This window comes from Mus caroli, unplaced genomic scaffold (genome assembly GCF_978045245.1).
Source record: "Mus caroli unplaced genomic scaffold, Mus_caroli_1 scaffold_19, whole genome shotgun sequence".
In the NCBI taxonomy this organism is placed as follows: domain Eukaryota; kingdom Metazoa; phylum Chordata; class Mammalia; order Rodentia; family Muridae; genus Mus; species Mus caroli.
Window position 1 is genome coordinate 41,915,637 of NW_028227274.1, and position 13,063 is coordinate 41,928,699.

A 13,063-nucleotide genomic window follows, 5' to 3' on the forward strand; every position below is an offset into this window, starting at 1 on the left:
TGTCTGTCTTTGTTGCTAAGGTGTGTTTCTTGAGTACAGCAGAATGGGGAATCCTGTGTATGTATCCAGCCTGTTACCCTGTCTCTTTTTATTGGGGAATTGAGTCCAATGATGTGAGTGGTATTAATGAACAATGATTGTTAGTACCCATTGTTTTTGTTGTTGGAGGTGATATATGTGCATGATTCTCTTCTTTTGGGTTTGTTGTGATATGGTTAATTTCTTGTGTTTCCTTGAGTGTAGTGACTCCCTTGTATTGGAGTTTTTCTTATAGTATCCTCTGTAAACCTGATTAGTAGAAAGGAATTGCTTAAAAATTTTCTCATGGAATATCTTTATTTTCACTTCCATGGTGATTGAGAGTGTTGCTGGGTAGAGTACTCTGGGCTGGCATCTGTGGTCTCTTAGGGTATGCATGACATCTCCCCAGGATCTTCTGGCCTTTAGAATCTCTGTTGTGAAGTCAAAGGTAATTCTGAAAGGTCTGTTTATATGTTACTTGACATTTTTCCTATATAGCTTTTAATAATCTTTTTTTTCTTCTGTACATTTAGTGTTTGTATTATTATGTGGTGGGAAGATTTTCTTTTCTGATTCAATGTATTTGGTGTTCTGTATGCTTCTTGTATGTTTATGGCCATATCTTTGTGGTAAATATTTTTTGTAGATTTTTATATGAGAACATTTAAATTTGTCTGGGATAAATGTCTAGGGATTACACTGTTGTGTTATATAGTAAGTATAGTAAGTATATGTTGGATTTCATAATATACCATTCAATAACATTTTTAGAAGTGACTATGGATTCATGGGAAATTGAAAGATGGTAGACAAATATCCTCTGTAATTTTTATTTATGGTTTCTAAAAGCTAAGTCCTAATTACAGTACAATATAATTTAATGCAGTTTATCTGAATACTTGGTGACATGCTAATCCATGCATAGAATTATTAAAAATGTACATATTGCCAAATTTTATCACTTTTAATATCACATTCTGTCTGTATAGTCATATTTATCTTCTGTCTATCAAGTATTTTCATGTCTACAATTTTGTGATTTTTAGGATGTTATATAAGTTCAAATGCACTATAAGAACATTTAGAGAAAGGTCATTTTTACTCAGAATATGACCATTGGGAACCATCTGAGTGGCTACATATACATATATTTTTTAGTATACATTCTAATTTCTAATGTTTTCTAATGTTATTTCTAATGTTTTTGTTCATACTAGCAACACTAATGCTATAGATCTTTCTAAAAATTTATTCCTGTAAAAATTTCCCTCTCATTCTTATTGTATTTTATCCAAATTCTCATCCATCTACAGCTGTTGAAATGGACCACACACTCTTTCATAGGCGTTCTATACGCATTGTTCTTGGGTCTTAGTCTTTGCTTGATGTAACCACCATTCATTTCACACCCTCAAATGTTCAAATGTTTTTAAGTCTCAAGGCCAATTTCAAAGGCAATTTCTCTCAAAATAGTCATTGTGCATTGTTTTGGTATAAATAATATATATTTCCTGTAGGTAACCTAATTTGTGCTATTTACTATGTTCTATTAAATCAATTGTTTTCTAAGTGTTATCATCTTCATAATATTTTGTAGGTTGCTACATTTTCTTGACCAGAGCAATTTTTGTTTATTCTCTCCTTCCCTTCTGTGCAGAGATTTCCTCTGAACTGGAGTGTGTTTCCTCCTAGAGTGAGGGTGGAAACTCTTAAGACTCAAGAGACTAATGAAGCAGAGAGCGTCATAAAGTTAGATGCTTCTCAAGTCTCCCCACCCCTCAATGTTACAAAAGAAGTAAACTTGCTGAGGAGAACTTGACTCTCTTTAGTGAAGCTGACTGCAAGATAGGCAGGGTCCTGAAGAGGTGCAGATTTTGTGAGTCATCACACCTGCTGAGGTAGGCTTTCTAATGATGCAGCTATCTCTGAGTCACACATATTCCTGTAAGAAACCCCTCACCCATCTCCTATGTCAGAATTGATTCACTTGTCTGTCATCTGTCATCAGTGCATCATTTAATGTAAACAGATGTCTGTTTACAACTTCTGAAAGAAATACACATGTGTGCAAGGCTCTCAGTCTTCACTATTGATATTCAGTATGCTGCCTATACATCAATATTAAGAAGTGCTTAAATTTTTAGTAGGATAAATCTATATAATTAGAAAAGAGGAAAATGTTAAATTCCTAATACCTACAATAATTGTATTCTTAAATATATCATGTTACTTCTGGTTAATTTCTTTGTAGCACTCACATTCTATAGATTAAATCTACTTACTCTGTTGGCGGCCCAGTTAGTGGGTGCTTATCTACATGATCCACAACTGTGCACTGGTTTTCTGCTCTCTTCGGAGAATGAAATAGCTGGATCAAGGTACCTGCTTTTACTGCTTGTCAGACTGACCCTAGACATCTGTTTCTTCCAATGGAACTCGTTCCCAGCTTTACTTCTTTGGGGTACAGGGGTGGAAACCACAAATTTACTCTGCTTTATTATAGAAATTTCAATTATTTTTATTTTAATGGGTAAAATTCTAGATTGAAGTAATTTAGAAACAGATTACATGAAATCTGTTTATATATTACTTGACAATCCTTTTGATCTAACCAAATGATTAATAGAAAATAAACCCTTGGTTATCTCCCTGTTATTATGTGCAAAGCCTTTAGATCCAAGTGCCTTCTGGATGGTTGATCCTTGTCCCCAAGCAAACATTATCTTCAGTCCTGGTAATGTTCTTTGTTTTGAAGTCATTTTGCTTAATATAAGTATAACCACTCAAGCTTTAATTTAATGTGAGCATCATGAATCTTGACCTGTTGCTCACATTTAATCCCCTTGTCTTCCATGTATACTCCTAGCAAGCAACAAATAGGCAGGTATCACTATTTAAACCTAATCTAACAATAAATATACTTCAATGTACATGTCTGCATATGTGACATATTTATGTATACTATTTAAAATAAATATTTATGTTTAATTTACATATCAGTCATAGGCAATAGCTACTTATTATATGTACTGTTGATAATACAAAACTACTTATATGTGCAATTTGTTTCATTTTTTTCTTTAATTCTCTTTCAAAGATGAGAGAAAGTTCTCAAAATGCCATCTTTTGGTATGGCACAACCATTGTGATCAATAACTCACAATGGTTGGATAATGCCTACATTGAGTTTGTACAGGCATGGAGCCCTTGGGAGTCAGACGTGAATGGAAGAAAGGTCCAGGAGACATACCCCTCATTGCTGGAACAATTGCAATAGATCCAGAGAAGGGGAGGCATTATTTTTAATTTTGTGGTCACTGATGGCCATCCCCCAACCCCAGCCTTCAATACATAGTTTCAATTCAACAATTACACCACATATGACCCGTTTGAACTAAGTGAAACACTAAACCAAGACTCACGAATCTGAGAATGAGGCTGATAGGGATGATAGGTGTGGGGGTGGGGAGAGTTGGCAGGAATGGAAGATGAAAGAAGGTGTGTTAGGAAGGCAATTAGAATAGTTTATATACATGAGTGAAACTGTCAGAAAATTAATGAAAAGTAGCATATCTCATAGAAATTTAAAATGTGATTATACCTAATATCACAGATGAGTTAACTTAAAAGTTTAACTAGAAAAGTTTACTAGAAAGTTTCCCATTCTAGTGTTTTTACTTTTCTTTATGGAGACTTGTATTTCTCTATGGTGTACACTTCCTTCTGTCTGGAAGTCTCAACATTTCTTGTAGTACAGGTTTTAGCAACTAATTCATTCTTTTCACCTTCCTATGTTAACTTTCCCTAATGCTTTTTATTTAACCTCCACTTTAAGAGGCAATCTTTATGAAAATAGAATTGCTGTCTGGGTTGACAGCTTTTCCTTTATCACTTTAAGGAAGTTCATGTACTGCCTCTTTGATAACATTACTTCCAAAGAGCAATCTGGAAAATTATGATTTTTTTTTATTTTTCCCACATTTTTATTAGATATTTTGTTCATTTACATTTCAAATGCTATCCCAAAAGTCTCCTATACCCTCCCCATACCCTGTTCCCCTACCCACTCACACCTACTTCTTGGCCCTGGCGTTCCCCTGTACTGGGGCATATAAAGTTTGCAATACCAGGGGGCCTCTCTTCCCAATGATGGCCAAATAGGCCATCTTCTGCTACATATGTAGTTAGAGACACGAGCTCTGGGGGTACTGATTAGTTCATATTGTTGTTCCACCTATAGCGTTGCAGACCCCTTCAGCTCTTGGGTACTTTCTCTAGCTCCTATATTGAGAGCCCTGTGTTCCATCCTATAGATGTCTGTGAGCATCCACTTCTGTGTTTGCCAGGCACTGGCAAAAAATCACAAGAGACAGCTATATCAGGGTCCCTTAAGCAAAATCTTGCTGGCATATGCAATAGTGTTTGAGTTTGGTGGCTGATTATGGGATGGACCCCGGGGTGGGGTAGTCTATGGATGGATGGTCCGTCCTTTAGTCTTAGCTCCAATCTTTGTCTCTGCAACTCCTTCCATGAATATTCTTTTCCTTATTCTAGGGAGGAATGAAGTATCCATGTGTTGGTCTTCCTTCTTGATTTTCTTGTGTTTTGGAAGTTGTATCTTGGGTATTCTAAGTTTCTGTGCTAACGTTCACTTATCAGTGAGTGCATATTAAGTGACTTGTGATTGGGTTACCTCACTCAGGATGATATCCTCCAGATACATCCATTTGCCCAAGAATTTCATAAAGTCATTGTTTTTAATAGCTGAGAAGTACTCCATTGTGTAAATGTACCACATTTTCAGTATCCATTCCTCTGTTGAGGGACATCTGGGTCTTTCCAGATTCTGGCTATTATAAATAGGGCTGCTATGAACATAGTGGAGCATGTGTCCTTATTACCAGTTGGAACATCTTCTGGGTATATGCCCAGGAGACGTATTGATGGATCTAGTTGTAGTACTATGTCCAGTTTTTTGAGGAACTGCCAAACTGATTTCCAGAGTGGTTGCACCAGCTTGCAATCCCACCAGCAATGGAGGAATGTTCTTTTTCCACATCCTTGCCAGCATCTGCTGTCACCTAAATTTTTGATCCAAGCCATTCTGACTGGTGTGAGGTGGAATCTCTGGGTTGTTTTTGATTTGCCTTTCCCTGATGATTAAGGATGTTGAACATTTTTTCAAGTGTTTCTCAGCCCTTTGGTATTCCTCAGTTGAAAATTCTTTGTTTAGCTCTGTACCCATTTTTTAATGGGGTTATTTGAATTTCTGGAGTTCAGCTTCTTGAGCAGACTTTGGAATTCAGTTACATCATGAGCATTAAATATATTATTGACATGTGATCATTTCAATTGATAATAGGTTTGTTAAAATATATCCCTGTCATTAACTGAAGAACCTTTGTATAAAATATAATTTCTGCATATAAATGGTATATACATATGTATATACATGCATATATATATACATACATACATCTGACATTTATATGGTTTAATAACTCACAAATGTTAGAAATAAAAGAAATTACATAAATACAGGATCTTGTTTTTCAATGCTCTTTGCTTATATAGGAATGTTGATCTATAATGTAGTTATCTTTATGTTTTAAACAATTTATTATTCCCTTTCCCAGTAAATAGAAATAAAAACACATTATGAGGAAAATTATTCAGTCTGGTTTAAAATATTTAACTTCATTATACAAATGTATGAAGTGATCAAATAATTTTAAAATTGAAAAATAAAATAAATTATCTGTTCAACAAGTTATTCTATGATTACATATTGCTCTGTAACAAAATATATGCATGCTAGACAAAAAATAATAAATCAAAGAACATCTCATTAACTCTAGTAACTATAAAAAGTACTTAAATTATCTAGTATACATTTTTATTACTTTTCTTCATAAAATAACTTCTGTTTTTCTAAGAGAAAAAGAAAAACATGTATATTTTATATTTTTGACTTCCTACAATAACTTCTTTGTATCTGCTTAGAACGTAGATGCTCCCTTTTAGTTGCTTTCCAGCACTAACAGGAGTTTGCTTTTGAGTATAATTGAAGAAGGGGGCTGAATATATATATATATATATATATATATATATATATATATATATATTGCTCTCCCATCCTCTACAAAAGGTCCTGGCAATGATCTCTTTATACCCATAGTCAAGTGTAGTCCTCACCCCTCAATGAAACTTCTCTTTGCAACAACTGTAGCAATAAACTATTACAAAGAAACACAATTAAAATGCAGAGTTGCCACCAACTGCATCACTCAGAAAATCTAGTCCTGCTCTTCACCTGGATACTACAGCAGAGCTGACCCTAGCGCTGGGGTACAGATGAGCCAGACCTGAGGCTCTAAGAGCCGAAGAGCTAGCCCAGCCCCTCCCAGGATGTAGCTCTTGGAAGAGCGGGCCCCTTGACTAGGCAACAGAATGGAGCTGTATCTGGAGGAGTGAGTGTGTATAACTCACCCTGGTGGTACAAATAAAGAAAAGCCAGTGGGCTGACCAGCTCTGTTACCACTCAGGACCATAGTTAGGGCTCTGAGATGTGCAAATCTATGTCATCTGCAAATGGTTGGGAAAAGGCCAGTCCAGCTGAAAGGGAACTGCAGGATCTCCATGACACAAGGCAACAACAGGATAACTGGAAGGATTCCCAATTAGGATCCAATATTGATGGAGTCACAGAAGCCAGAGATCTTGAACCAGACGATTGACTCACTGTAATAAACATTTGTCAGTGGCGATGCATGGACAGAGGGATGTACTCTTGGACACACTATGAAACACTACAGCATCCACAATGAGATGTTTTCTATGTTTTGTTTTTGTTTGGGTTGTTGTTGGTGTTTTGTGTGTTTTATTTTGGAAGGAAGTTGCAAGGGCAAATGGCAGATATGAGGGGATGGGGAGATGAGTGGAACTGGAGCACGTGATGTGAAACTCAAAAAGAATCAATAAAAAAGTTTTTAAAATGCTGAGTTGTAGATCCTAGTAAAGATGTCTGAAAAAGTCATAAGAAATAATACTACTATTTACCTAAAATACACATAATACACGGAAGTCTGTACTTAAATATACATATGTAATTCAAATGAAAATTTCCCATTTGAGTTGACAATGCTTCCTACAAAATCCAAAGCACATCTAGCAAAAGCCACAGCATGCCCTCTTTTATGTTGTTAGTCCAGGTTGTCCAAAAGATGCTCAAAACATTATAGTCTATTGATATCACCCTTGGTTGTCCCAAGGGTTGTAAATTAGGTTTCTATCCTTGAAGATGCCATGCACTTCCGAAACAGGGTCTGTAGACCTCTGCATCAGAACTGACCTGAGTGTCTTCTCCATGAGAATTAGCTTTCATGGTACCAAAAGCTTCCAAAGAAGGGAAATAACCAAAAGTCTTACTCAGGTATGATGCCTATGAACTACAGCAATTACTACTAGCATGTCAAGACACCCATAATGCTGCCACAATGGGACCTCTACCTTGATTGTATCCAACAGCTCTGTAATTGGCCTTGAAACACATTCAACAGGAAAGACATCATGCCCCAGGACTAGTGAAGTCATGGATCTTGAAGGAGAACCTGCAACTACTGGGTAGTTTATTTTAAACAGGCACTACTCCCTAATTCCAGCCCCTCATTCTTAATTTTGAAGCCTAAAGCTCTATAAATGAATTTCATAGTGAATTCATATGAGCCATACAGGTATTATCTGTCACTGGTAACAGAAACACATTCCCTTTAGGTTAGATTTTATTTTATTCAATTACATTTTGAGATATCTCACTGACTCACACTGCACAGCCCCAAATTGCTCTCAGACTTATGATCTCCTTTCCTCAGCTTTCTGAGCCCTTGAATCATAGTTATACATCAAACACTTGACCTTCTTTCTAAAAGCAACTGAAACCAAATAAACTATTATTTATAGAAACTTTTTATTATAAAGCAGAATTTCATTTTCAGGATTGTATTCAATTCTATATTTCCCATTAATTCTTTTTTTTACAAGAATGGAAGAATAATATAAGATAATGTGATGAACATAAGTTTTACAAAGCACATCATGTGCATGATTAACTGACACTAAAGAATGCTGAGAATGAAAGGCATTGTACCTATGCTCAATATATACTTATCTTCCCTTACTTCATGTTTCTATTCAGGCACCACTAGCTGAGATCCCTCAACATGAGGCAGATCCTGAGAAAGGGGGAATGGGAACTGTGCTGATTCAATAATGACTCAGAGTCAGCAGTGGATGCAACTGTCAGTTCAAGTCTTCCTCTTTGTCCAAGGATGTTCATCATTCTTCCTTCTTCTCCTTTCTTCACTTTTCATTATTCTCATTCTTTTGCCTTCTCCTGACCAGAGAGCCTGAACCTAGTCTTTTATTTACTAAAACTACAACATCAAGGCTTTAAACATTGTTTAAAAAATGTTTTTTTAAATCCTTAAATGTGCATAAAGTTCATGAATTTCAGATCATTAGTTCCAACCTCTTCTGCCTTAAAATAGAAACTAAACACAAAGTGAAAGCACATTTCCTTATAGTTTTTACACAGCTTGTTCTTCACAGGTAGCTGGGCACAGTTCTTGTGGTTTTCTAGTACAGCAGACAGCAGTCATTAGTAACTTTTTTTTTTATGTAAGAATAGAAAGGTGACAGACTAGTACAGTTAAAATGCTTTCTTACAAAGTTTTAATATTTATGTAAGTAAGGCAGCTAGCACTTGCTAATATCTCTCTAGGCACTGTCATCTCCAACTCCTGAAGGAGCCAGAATGAAATACTAACCTTTTATATGGTTATACATCACCTCTTATACTCTAGTCCTTGTTTCCTCATCCTAGCAATTCCATAGCCTCAGGTATTCTCTTTCTAATTCTATTTGTTTCTAGATACAAACCTTTTTCCCACAAAATAAACCCATCTATCATTTGCTTGGTTTTCTTTTTATATATATATAAATTTCTTCTTTTCCTATCCATGCCTTTTCTTCCAGAGATGACTTTAATTTTCCTTCCTTGTTGTCCTCAAGTTCACCCTGACTAATTTATGCAACAATCGTTGGACCGGAGGGTACATGTATCTCCTAATAATTCCAAGTTCAAGGCCAAATCACACAATGAAGTTTCTATGAAGGACCATGTAGGCTAATATGGTCTCTGTGGTTATACTGTTAGATCTTTTCCCATGGCCCTAAAGGCTAAGGAGAAGGCCCCTAACTTGACCTCCACAGGCTTATGACCACTTACATTCCTCATTCCTGAGAACTGCATTTGTTTCCTTTGTGATGGAGTGATTAGCTCGGTGAAATGAGGGAAGGAATATTCCCCAAAAAGAGAGATTGAAAGTAGAATAAAAGAAACAGCAGATCAGCTTCAGGGCAACAGCAGTCATCAACACAGGTCAAGATCAATGGCCTGGCAATGCTCCAGAGGCAGGTACTCCCCTTAATTAAGCCATGCTGGACCCAGCATGCATGATTTTCAGATGCCAAGTTCCAAATATTTTATACCTATTTGTGCAGAACCAGTTACAATGGATGCTCAGTGTAGTAAAAGATGATAAGTATGTCCACAATGCTTAGGAGGATGGATTCTGGGGGGTTTTGTCATGATTGAAAAGACAACTACATATGAATCAAATTATCTTAGAAAGTTATAGGACAACAACAAACTACAGTTCCTTGTAAAATGGAACAAAATTATATGAGCAGCCAATTCTCCTAACTGATCTCCAGGCACCCTAATATTGTTTGTAACTGTGTTTTTATTCTTGCTAACAGCACGCGCGCGCACACACAGACACTATACAGTTTCTTTCTTTTAAAAAAATGATTTATTTATTTATTATATAAGTACACTGTAGCTGTCTTCAGACACAGCAATAGAGGGTATCAGATCTCATTACAGATGGTTTTGAGCCACAATGTGGTTGCTGGGATTTGAACTCAGGACCTCTGGAAGAGCAGTCAGTGCTCTTAACTGCTGAGCCATCTCCCCAGCCCACTATACAGTTTCTTTTACTGCTATTCACTACTTATGTAGTGTGCCCTAGTTAAGGTATTATGTTATTGTTTGTCTTAAAGAAGATAACTCCTCAAACTTTTGTGTCTAGATTATAGAAATAAATCCTAGGAGTCATTGGAATTTATAAAAATTTCACATTATGGATACTGAGGAGATTCTAGCAATAGTAACTGTAGGGAGAAGTTGGATATTGTATTTAAGAGCAATGCATTGCAAACCCACATGTAATACTTACTGCATTAAAAATAGACATGAGTCTACCTTGTTTTCTTAACCCTAATCTAATAAAAGCAATAATTATATCTATAAATAGCAGTCTATATATTCACTAAACAAACAATTTATTCCATTCTTAGATACAAATAGATTCTTATCTCTTTCATTCTGAGTCTTTCCATGTAAACAGAAAGGAATTCTCAAAGAGGGAGTGAGGTGGATTGTTAATTAAGCATTCTAGATAAGAAGTTAAGTAAAGACTATATTCCAGTTGGTGTCTTTCCCAAAGAAGTGCCAAAATATAAAATACATAGAGAAAATAATAGAATTATAGGAGAAAGGAATGAAGAAGTAAAAAAAAAATAAGTATTTTATTTTGTCTTCAAAGATCTATTATGAAATGTAGATAATCCTTAACTCATAATTTTTGGGGTCCCAAGAAATTCATAAAAGTTGAAAGTACAGTACTTCAAAAATGGAACACATACAAATTCTGTCAACAAAGCCAAGAACCTCTGATGAGATAGGTCATGGGCCCTAGAAAAGCACCTGCTACCATCCTTCTGCTTGATTACATAACAGTAAAACAATTCCTGATGATGTATCACTATACCATTTATTAGCATTGATCAACCCTCAACTGAGACTCTTCCCCCCACCCCCAGTGGACAATTAATGAAGAGACTGACAACTGGGAATTCTGCATAGAATAAGAGACTCTGAATGTTCAGACATAAATGAGATGTCTGTACCACACCACACCCTTAATGCTCAGGGATTTATGTAAAAGAGATGGTACAAAGATGGTAAAATCCAGAGGTTCTGGATGACTTCAAGGAAACAATGTTTTCCAGACACAACAGGTTAAATGAGCATATGAACACACAGACATTGTGACAGCATGCACAATGTCTGCACAAATTCAAGCAAGACAGAATTTCAGCATAGAGACAGGGAGAGGGAAAGATTTCCCATCTATACCTCAATAACTGTTCATGTTTGATAGCTGTTAGGAGAAGGAAACTTAGTTTTCATTAGTGGTGAGACAACAAGTATATGGTCTACACTCCACGACAGGCCACATGCCTAAAAGTAATTGGACTCAATTAGCTTAAAAAAGACAATTAGCTTTTAAAAAGTTGGGGAAGAAAGGAGATGGGTGAAGAAATCAGTAGGATGATGGATGATTTGGAAGAGGAGATGAATAAGATCCAAATACATTGTATGAAAGAGGGGAACCTGATATGATATTGATGAGGGAAAAGGACTGAAGCCCTGAGGCCCAACAGAAAGAATGGAAACAGACAACTTCAGGAGGTAGGAGGTTGGGAGTCCCTCCAGAATGTACCAGAGACTTGGGAGGTGAGAGATTCTCAGGACTCAAAGGGAGGGACTTTACATGAAATGTCCAACAATAGGAAGAGGGAACTTATAGAGTCTACCTCCAGCAGGAAGACAGGACATCAAATATTCAAAATATTCACCCACAATTGTTCCTGTCTGAAAGAATTACAGGGATGGAAATGGAGAAGAACCTGAGGAAAAGAAGATCCAGCAAGAGGCCCAAAGTGGGATCCAGCTCAAGGGGAGGTTCCAAGGCCTGACTCTATTACTGAGGCCATGGAGTGCTCACAAAAAGGGACCTAGCATGACCGAATTCCAGAAGACCTAACAAGCAGCTGAAAGAGTCAGATGCAGATATTTGCACCCAGCTAATGAACAGAAGCTGCTGACCACTGTGGTTGAATTAGGGAAAGGGTGAAAGAAGCTGAGGAGGAGGGTGACCCTGTAGGAAGACGTTTACACTGGAACTGCTTTTTTCTTTGGTTTAGTTTGGTCTGGATTGTGTGTGTGTGTTTCCAACTTAACATATGCAACACTCATCTGGGGAAGAAAAAAGGAACCTTAATTGAGGGACTGCATTCATCAGATTGTATATGGGTAAGTCTGTGGGGAATTTTCTTGATTAATGATTGATAGGGGAGGGCAACCTACTCTGGACAATACTACCCCTGGGTAGGTGTCTAGGGTCGGATGTGGAAGCAAGCTGAGGAGGCTTCAGACAACAAATCACTAAGCAGCATTCTTGCATGACCTCTGCTTCAGTTCTCTTTCTACATTCCAATTCTCACTTTCCTTCCCAGTGGCCCGTGATAGAGCATGTAAGCTGAACAAACTCTTTTCTGTCCCAGTTAACTTAGTGTCTTCTCGAACAACAGAAAGCAAAGCCAGCATATTTATTTTCATCATCGTTGTCTATTTGACTGTTGAGACATATAATTGTGTGTGTGTGTGTGAGAGAGAGAGAGAGAGAGAGAGAGAGAGAGAGAGAGAGAAGAGAAGAGAGAGAAGAGAGGATAAAATCACAGAGAACCAACAAAGGAATCAAACCAATGGAGTAATAAGTGGAAGATCATCGTGAAATCTGGGGAGTTATAGCATAGCTGTTAATTAATCACTAAAAATATCAAGTATCTCAATGCATGGAAAAAGAAAAAACTAACTTTGGTGTCTAGAAATGTTCATCGTCTCCAAGGATATTGCTGTTCTATTAAAATGATTTTTCTCTCTCTGTGTGTCATGTGGGTTCAGATTTGAATGTGGCTGACAAATGAACAGGACCGGACAGGTCACAGCTTTTTTCATCCAATCCTTTTCCTTTCTAGAAAGAGGAAATAATTCTCTGTCTGTGATGAGTAAACTGGATGCTCAGAAAACAAGGATGGAATTGTGAATTTGAGAAATAGTCTTTGGTAACCTAGC